General features: G+C 40.0%; 1 protein-coding gene across 3 annotated transcripts in view; it reads left to right on the top strand.

Annotated features, from left to right (window-relative positions):
* TANC1 (tetratricopeptide repeat, ankyrin repeat and coiled-coil containing 1) overlaps positions 1 to 10000 on the top strand; it is a 439674-nt gene that overhangs the window by 398671 nt on the left and 31003 nt on the right. The window lies entirely within an intron of this gene.

Here is a 10000-nt window from a genome sequence, read left to right on the forward strand (position 1 = left end):
TGTGTTTAGTTCGAAAGTCCATTTCGCTTCTCTTTGTAGCAGTAATCGGTTTCTGTCGCCCCCTCTGGATAGTGGAGGTACATGGTCTATGATCGTATATTTCAGATCCATGATGCTGTGATGATGTTCCAGAAAATGTCTGGCCACTGGTTGCTCAGATACACCTTTGTTAAGTGCCAGCTTGATTGCAGATCTGTGGTTTGCCATCCGTGTGCGTAAGTCATCACTAGTTTTTCCCACATAATAAAGCCCACAAATACAGTGCAAAAGGTACACTATATAAGTGGTAGTGCATGTCAATCGAAATTTGTGTTTATAAATTTTTCGTTTATGTGGATGGGTAAAACTTGATCCAGTGATTAACCCCCCACAAGTTGTACAACCTAGACATCGGAATACCCCAGGTTTTTTAATGTCCAACCACGTTGAAGACTTGTAGCTACTAATAGGGTCAGTTTTGATAAGCCAGTCCCGTAGAGACCTAGATCTCTTGTAACCCACTCTTGGGGGATCAACCTTATACAAAGGTAATGATCTATCTGTCTTAACAATGTCCCAATGTTTATTTAGTATGTCCCTAAAGGGGCCTTTATCTCCAGTAAATGTTGTGATGAAAGTCATCCTATTATCCACCTGTTTGGGTGTACAGGTACTGTCCTGACAAACCTGGGCACGTTGTTCAATAAGTAATTTATCAGGATAGCTCCTGGCCTCAAATCGTTGCATCATCTCAGTGAGTTGCTCATCTCTTTTCTTTCATGTAATTAACAAGAGTCCATGAGCTAGTGACGTATGGGATATACATTCCTACCAGGAGGGGCAAAGTTTCCCAAACCTTAAAATGCCTATAAATACACCCCTCACCACACCCACAAATCAGTTTTACAAACTTTGCCTCCAAGGGAGGTGGTGAAGTAAGTTTGTGCTAGATTCTACGTTGATATGCGCTCCGCAGCAAGTTGGAGCCCGGTTTTCCTCTCAGCGTGCAGTGAATGTCAGAGGGATGTGAAGAGAGTATTGCCTATGCAGTGATCTCCTTCTACGGGGTCTATTTCATAAGGTTCTCTGTTATCGGTCGTAGAGATTCATCTCTTACCTCCCTTTTCAGATCGACGATATACTCTTATATTTACCATTTCCTCTACTGATTCTCGTTTCAGTACTGGTTTGGCTTTCTACAAACATGTAGATGAGTGTCCTGGGGTAAGTAAGTCTTATTTTCTGTGACACTCTAAGCTATGGTTGGGCACTTTATTTATAAAGTTCTAAATATATGTATTCAAACATTTATTTGCCTTGACTCAGAATGTTCAACTTTCCTTATTTCCAGACAGTCAGTTTCATATTTGGGATTATGCATTGAATTATCATATTTTTCTTACCTCAAAAATTTGACTTTTTTCCCTGTGGGCTGTTAGGCTCGCGGGGGCTAAAAATGCTTCATTTTATTGCGTCATTCTTGGCGCGGACTTTTTTGGCGCAAAAATTCTTTTCCGTTTCCGGCGTCATACGTGTCGCCGGAAGTTGCGTCATTTTTTGACGTTATTTTGCGCCAAAAATGTCGGCGTTCCGGATGTGGCGTCATTTTTGGCGCCAAAAGCATTTAGGCGCCAAATAATGTGGGCGTCTTATTTGGCGCTAAAAAATATGGGCGTCGCTTTTGTCTCCACATTATTTCAGTCTCATTTTTCATTTGCTTCTGGTTGCTAGAAGCTTGATGTCTGGCATTTTTTCCCATTCCTGAAACTGTCTTATAAGGAATTTGATCTATTTTGCTTTATATGTTGTTTTTTCTCTTACATATTGCAAGATGTCTCACGTTGCATCTGAGCCAGAAGATACTACAGGAAAACCACTGCCTGCTGGATCTACCAAAGCTAAGTGTATCTGCTGTAAACTTTTGGTAGCTATTCCTCCAGCTGTTGTTTGTAATAATTGTCATGACAAACTTGTTAAAGCAGATAATATTTCCTTTAGTGATGTACCATTGCCTGTTGCAGTTCCCTCAACATCTAAGGTGCAGAATGTTCCTGATAACATAAGAGATTTTGTTTCTGAATCCATAAAGAAGGCTTTGTCTGTTATTTCTCCTTCTAGTAAACGTAAAAAGTCTTTTAAATCTTCTCTCTCTACAGATGAATTTTTAAATGAACACCATCATTCTGATTCTTTGGACTCTTCTGGTTCAGAGGATTCTATCTCAGAGATTGATGCTGATAAATCTTCATATTTATTTAAGATGGAATTTATTCGCTCTTTACTTAAAGAAGTACTAATTGCTTTAGAAATAGAGGATTCTAGTCCTCTTGATACTAATTCTATACGTTTGGATAAGGTTTTTAAAGCTCCTGCGGTTATTCCAGAAGTCTTTCCTGTTCCTAATGCTATTTCTGCAGTAATTTCCAAGGAATGGGATAAATTGGGTAATTCATTTACTCCTTCTAAACGTTTTAAGCAATTATATCCTGTTCCGCCTGACAGGTTAGAATTTTGGGACAAAATCCCTAGAGTTGATGGGGCTATTTCTGCCCTTGCTAGACGTACTACCATTCCTACGTCAGATGGTACCTCGTTTAAGGATCCTTTAGATAGAAAAATTGAATCTTTTCTAAGAAAAGCTTATCTATGTTCAGGTAATCTTCTTAGACCTGCTATATCATTGGCTGATGTTGCTGCAGCTTCAACTTTTTGGTTGGAAACTCTAGCGCAACAAGTAACAAATCGTGATTCTCATGATATTATTATTCTTCTCCAGCATGCTAATAATTTCATCTGTGATGCCATTTTTGATATTATTAGAGTTGATGTTAGGTTTATGTCTCTGGCTATCTTAGCCAGAAGAGCTTTATGGCTTAAGACCTGGAATGCTGATATGGCTTCTAAATCAACTCTACTTTCCATTTCTTTCCAGGGAAACAAATTATTTGGTTCTCAGTTGGATTCTATTATTTCAACTGTTACTGGTGGGAAAGGAACTTTTTTACCACAGGATAAAAAGTCTAAAGGTAAAAACAGGGCTAACAATCGTTTTCGTTCCTTTCGTTTCAACAAAGAACAAAAGCCTGATCCTTCATCCTCAGGAGCAGTTTCAGTTTGGAAACCATCTCCAGTCTGGAATAAATCCAAGCTTGCTAGAAAGGCAAAGCCTGCTTCTAAGTTCACATGAAGGTACGGCCCTCATTCCAGTTCAGCTGGTAGGGGGCAGGTTACGTTTTTTCAAAGAAATTTGGATCAATTCTGTTCACAATCTTTGGATTCAGAACATTGTTTCAGAAGGGTACAGAATTGGTTTCAAGATGAGTCCTCCTGCAAAGAGATTTTTTCTTTCCCGTGTCCCAGTAAATCCAGTGAAAGCTCAAGCATTTCTGAATTGTGTTTCAGATCTAGAGTTGGCTGGAGTAATTATGCCAGTTCCAGTTCCGGAACAGGGGATGGGGTTTTATTCAAATCTCTTCATTGTACCAAAGAAGGAGAATTCCTTCAGACCAGTTCTGGATCTAAAATTATTGAATCGTTTTGTAAGGATACCAACGTTCAAGATGGTAACTGTAAGGACTATATTGCCTTTTGTTCAGCAAGGGAATTATATGTCCACAATAGATTTACAGGATGCATATCTGCATATTCCGATTCATCCAGATCATTATCAGTTCCTGAGATTCTCTTTTCTAGACAAGCATTACCAATTTGTGGCTCTACCGTTTGGCCTTGCTACAGCTCCAAGAATTTTCACAAAGATTCTCGGTGCCCTTCTGTCTGTAATCAGAGAACAGGGTATTGTGGTATTTCCTTATTTGGACGATATCTTGGTACTTGCTCAGTCTTTACATTTAGCAGAGTCTCATACGAATCGACTTGTGTTGTTTCTTCAAGATCATGGTTGGAGGATCAATTTACCAAAAAGTTCTTTGATTCCTCAAACAAGGGTAACCTTTCTGGGTTTCCAGATAGATTCAGTGTCCATGACTCTGTCTTTAACAGACAAGAGACGTCTAAAATTGATTACAGCTTGTCGAAACCTTCAGTCTCAATCATTCCCTTCGGTAGCCTTATGCATGGAAATTCTAGGTCTTATGACTGCTGCATCGGACGCGATCCCCTTTGCTCGTTTTCACATGCGACCTCTTCAGCTCTGTATGCTGAACCAATGGTGCAGGGATTACACGAAGATATATCAATTAATATCTTTAAAACCGATTGTTCGACACTCTCTAACGTGGTGGACAGATCACCTTCGTTTAATTCAGGGGGCTTCTTTTGTTCTTCCGACCTGGACTGTAATTTCAACAGATGCAAGTCTCACAGGTTGGGGAGCTGTGTGGGGATCTCTGACGGCACAAGGAGTTTGGGAATCTCAGGAGGTGAGATTACCGATCAATATCTTGGAACTCCGTGCAGTTTTCAGAGCTCTTCAGTTTTGGCCTCTTCTGAAGAGAGAATCGTTCATTTGTTTTCAGACAGACAATGTCACAACTGTGGCATACATCAATCATCAAGGAGGGACTCACAGTCCTCTGGCTATGAAAGAAGTATCTCGAATTTTGGTTTGGGCGGAATCCAGCTCCTGTCTAATCTCTGCGGTTCATATCCCAGGTGTAGACAATTGGGAAGCGGATTATCTCAGTCGCCAAACGTTGCATCCGGGCGAATGGTCTCTTCACCCAGAGGTATTTCTTCAGATTGTTCAAATGTGGGGGCTCCCAGAGATAGATCTGATGGCCTCTCATCTAAACAAGAAACTTCCCAGGTATCTGTCCAGATCCCGGGATCCTCAGGCGGAGGCAGTGGATGCATTATCACTTCCTTGGAAGTATCATCCTGCCTATATCTTTCCGCCTCTAGTTCTTCTTCCAAGAGTAATCTCCAAGATTCTGAGGGAATGCTCGTTTGTTCTGCTAATAGCTCCGGCATGGCCTCACAGGTTTTGGTATGCGGATCTTGTCCGGATGGCATCTTGCCAACCATGGACTCTTCCGTTAAGACCAGACCTTCTGTCACAAGGTCCTTTTTTCCATCCGGATCTGAAATCCTTAAATTTAAAGGTATGGAGATTGAACGCTTGATTCTTGGTCAAAGAGGTTTCTCTGACTCCGTGATTAATACTATGTTACAGGCTCGTAAATCTGTATCTCGAGAGATATATTATAGAGTCTGGAAGACTTATATTTCTTGGTGTCTTTCTCATCATTTTTCTTGGCATTCTTTTAGAATACCGAGAATTTTACAGTTTCTTCAGGATGGTTTAGATAAGGGTTTGTCCGCAAGTTCTTTGAAAGGACAAATCTCCGCTCTTTCTGTTCTTTTTCACAGAAAGATTGCTATTCTTCCTGATATTCATTGTTTTGTACAAGCTTTGGTTCGTATAAAACCTGTCATTAAGTCAATTTCTCCTCCTTGGAGTTTGAATTTGGTTCTGGGAGCTCTTCAAGCTCCTCCGTTTGAACCTATGCATTCATTGGACATTAAATTACTTTCTTGGAAAGTTTTGTTCCTTTTGGCCATCTCTTCTGCTAGAAGAGTTTCTGAATTATCTGCTCTTTCTTGTGAGTCTCCTTTTCTGATTTTTCATCAGGATAAGGCGGTGTTGCGAACTTCTTTTGAATTTTTACCTAAAGTTGTGAATTCCAACAACATTAGTAGAGAAATTGTGGTTCCTTCATTATGTCCTAATCCTAAGAATTCTAAGGAGAAATCGTTGCATTCTTTGGATGTTGTTAGAGCTTTGAAATATTATGTTGAAGCTACGAAATCTTTCCGTAAGACTTCTAGTCTATTTGTTATCTTTTCCGGTTCTAGGAAAGGCCAGAAAGCTTCTGCCATTTCTTTGGCATCTTGGTTGAAATCTTTAATTCATCTTGCCTATGTTGAGTCGGGTAAAATTCCGCCTCAGAGAATTACAGCTCATTCTACTAGGTCAGTATCTACTTCCTGGGCGTTTAGGAATGAAGCTTCGGTTGACCAGATCTGCAAAGCAGCAACTTGGTCCTCTTTGCATACTTTTACTAAATTCTACCATTTTGATGTATTTTCTTCTTCTGAAGCAGTTTTTGGTAGAAAAGTTCTTCAGGCAGCGGTTTCAGTTTGAATCTTCTGCTTATGTTTCTTGTTAAACTTTATTTTGGGTGTGGATTATTTTCAGCAGGAATTGGCTGTCTTTATTTTATCCCTCCCTCTCTAGTGACTCTTGTGTGGAAAGATCCACATCTTGGGTAGTCATTATCCCATACGTCACTAGCTCATGGACTCTTGTTAATTACATGAAAGAAAACATAATTTATGTAAGAACTTACCTGATAAATTCATTTCTTTCATATTAACAAGAGTCCATGAGGCCCACCCTTTTTTGTGGTGGTTATGATTTTTTTGTATAAAGCACAATTATTCCAATTCCTTATTTTATATGCTTCGCACTTTTTTTCTTATCACCCCACTTCTTGGCTATTCGTTAAACTGATTTGTGGGTGTGGTGAGGGGTGTATTTATAGGCATTTTAAGGTTTGGGAAACTTTGCCCCTCCTGGTAGGAATGTATATCCCATACGTCACTAGCTCATGGACTCTTGTTAATATGAAAGAAATGAATTTATCAGGTAAGTTCTTACATAAATTATGTTTTTTCTTTTTCAGAATTATTTCTCACCACCCGAAGCAGTTGAGATTTGGGCAGTGCTCTCTTTAGCGGGGGAGGATGACAACTGGTGTAATGTAGCAAGGAGTTTCTATCCGTCTCCTTTCTATATAAGGTGGACTGGATCCTGCCATTACTGATGTATAGTCTTACATCCAAGAAATCAATCTGTCTTTTGCTGGTAGTCATTTTGAACTTTAATGCCGAATTGGCTCCATTCAGCTCCTGGAACCATTCATCCAAACTGGCTGCTGTGCCAGACCAGATTAAGAACAGGTCATCTATATAACGCTTAAAAAAGCGAATGTTCTTGACCTTGAATAACTCTGTGCCAAATTCCTCGAAGTGGGCCATGAATAAATTGGCATACGATGGAGCCATGTTAGACCCCATCGCCGTACCCTTCAGCTGTAGAAAAAAAGATTGTTCAAAGCGAAAGTAATTGGTAGTTAAACAAAATTCCAATAATTGCCCAATTACCTCAGGAGGAGGTCCAATGTATGGAGATCTGTGTAGATGAAATAAAATAGCCAGTAACCCCTCATCATGGGGGATTACAGTATATAGGCTGGTCACATCTAATGTGACCAGCCATATATCCTCATCCACCTCCCCAAATTGCTTGAGCATCTCCAGTAGTGCCATGGAGTCCCTCAAATATGATGGTGTATGATATACCAGCGGTTGCAGGAATTTGTCCACTAGAGTGGCTATAGGCTGTTGTATGGACCCTATAGAAGATACAATGGGCCTACCAGGAGGAGGTGAAATCCCCTTGTGTATTTTGGGGAGAGTGTACAGGACTGGGGTCCTTGGGTATGGAACCGCCAAATAAAGATAGGTATCCTTATTGATAAAGCCTTGTTCATAAATCAATTTGACATACGTGTCGAGTTGTTTCTTGAATAACTGTGTGGGGTCATGTGGGAGCGGTCTGTACGTATCACCATCCGCAAGCTGTGATAAAATCTCTGTCCTATAGTCCTTATAGTTTAGGATAACCACTGCCCCGCCTTTGTCAGCTTCACGTATAATTAGGTCTTTGTTCTCAGCAAGGTTTTTTAAGGTTTTCCAATCATCTTTAGAAAAATTGTTAAATGTCTCCTTCTGTTGTAATAATAATGAGTGACTCACATCCTCTTGTAATCGTCGCGTAAAGGTGTTTATACTAGCGTTGCTAAAATGAGGAGTATAGGTAGATTTTTTCTTTAATTGACTTTGGTCAGTCTCAGTTGCTCCAAATTTTTCTTTCAAAGATAATAATCTCTGAAATTTCTTGGTATCAATATAGAAATCAAAAGGGTCAGTTCTGGAAGTTGGAACAAAGGTAAGTCCCTTATTTAATATCCTAACTTCAGAGTCATTGAGGGGGTAATCACTCAGATTGACTACTATGTTGTTATTCTTCATTATTTCTGTATTGGTGGTTTTCCTCTTGTACCCCCCTCTCCTGATCCTCTCCCTCTTCCTCTTCCCCTGAAGTTTTTTGAACGTGTTGTTACCCCTTTGGGGTGTTGTATTTCTTGAGAGGGATTTTGTACTTGTTCTGTATCTGAGCCTGAGCCAGACCCTGAGCTTTCAATGGTAGTTAAATCTTGGGATTTATAATAGCGTGGCCGTCTCCTCCTGGCAATGTGCTGTCTCTGTCTCTCACTAGCAGACAATTGCCATAAATAGACACGTTTGTCTCTGTAGTCGCTGATGACAGCTTCCAATTTCTTGTTTTTAAATTGTATCAGATCTGTTTCATACTTGTCAATTTTACTCTGCAATTTGTTCAACCAATCCTCCGTCTGATCAGCCTGTAACCTAGGCAAGTTTGGTACTTCATAGGCAATAATTTCTGCTTTGATTATTTGTAATAATCTCCCCACTTCTTGTATAACTAATAATACCAGGTCTAGTGAGCATTTGTTTTCAATGCTGCACCACCTCTCACAAAACACAGGATTGTTTCTTCCCAGAGTGGGCACATTTCTGATACGAAATCCCCTAGGGATAAAACCTCTGCGATAATATTCAGAGAGGTATGCCCCATGCAGGGTCAAATCTTTCTCCTTTTGTTTTAGCCTGAGTAAGTGGGTATAGATATAAGCTGGTTTATCCAGTGCTGGTCTCAGTGTTATCTTATCAAATAAGATCCCCTCTTACAAATAATCAAAGCAGAAATTATTGCCTATGAAGTACCAAACTTGCCTAGGTTACAGGCTGATCAGACGGAGGATTGGTTGAACAAATTGCAGAGTAAAATTGACAAGTATGAAACAGATCTGATACAATTTAAAAACAAGAAATTGGAAGCTGTCATCAGCGACTACAGAGACAAACGTGTCTATTTATGGCAATTGTCTGCTAGTGAGAGACAGAGACAGCACATTGCCAGGAGGAGACGGCCACGCTATTATAAATCCCAAGATTTAACTACCATTGAAAGCTCAGGGTCTGGCTCAGGCTCAGATACAGAACAAGTACAAAATCCCTCTCAAGAAATACAACACCCCAAAGGGGTAACAACACGTTCAAAAAACTTCAGGGGAAGAGGAAGAGGGAGAGGATCAGGAGAGGGGGGTACAAGAGGAAAACCACCAATACAGAAATAATGAAGAATAACAACATAGTAGTCAATCTGAGTGATTACCCCCTCAATGACTCTGAAGTTAGGATATTAAATAAGGGACTTACCTTTGTTCCAACTTCCAGAACTGACCCTTTTGATTTCTATATTGATACCAAGAAATTTCAGAGATTATTATCTTTGAAAGAAAAATTTGGAGCAACTGAGACTGACCAAAGTCAATTAAAGAAAAAATCTACCTATACTCCTCATTTTAGCAACGCTAGTATAAACACCTTTACGCGACGATTACAAGAGGATGTGAGTCACTCATTATTATTACAACAGAAGGAGACATTTAACAATTTTTCTAAAGATGATTGGAAAACCTTAAAAAACCTTGCTGAGAACAAAGACCTAATTATACGTGAAGCTGACAAAGGCGGGGCAGTGGTTATCCTAAACTATAAGGACTATAGGACAGAGATTTTATCACAGCTTGCGGATGGTGATACGTACAGACCGCTCCCACATGACCCCACACAGTTATTCAAGAAACAACTCGACACGTATGTCAAATTGATTTATGAACAAGGCTTTATCAATAAGGATACCTATCTTTATTTGGCGGTTCCATACCCAAGGACCCCAGTCCTGTACACTCTCCCCAAAATACACAAGGGGATTTCACCTCCTCCTGGTAGGCCCATTGTATCTTCTATAGGGTCCATACAACAGCCTATAGCCACTCTAGTGGACAAATTCCTGCAACCGCTGGTATATCATACACCATCATATTTGAGGGACTCCATGGCACTA

The sequence above is a fragment of the Bombina bombina genome, chromosome 1 (genome assembly GCF_027579735.1).
Source record: "Bombina bombina isolate aBomBom1 chromosome 1, aBomBom1.pri, whole genome shotgun sequence".
Lineage (NCBI taxonomy): Eukaryota > Metazoa > Chordata > Amphibia > Anura > Bombinatoridae > Bombina > Bombina bombina.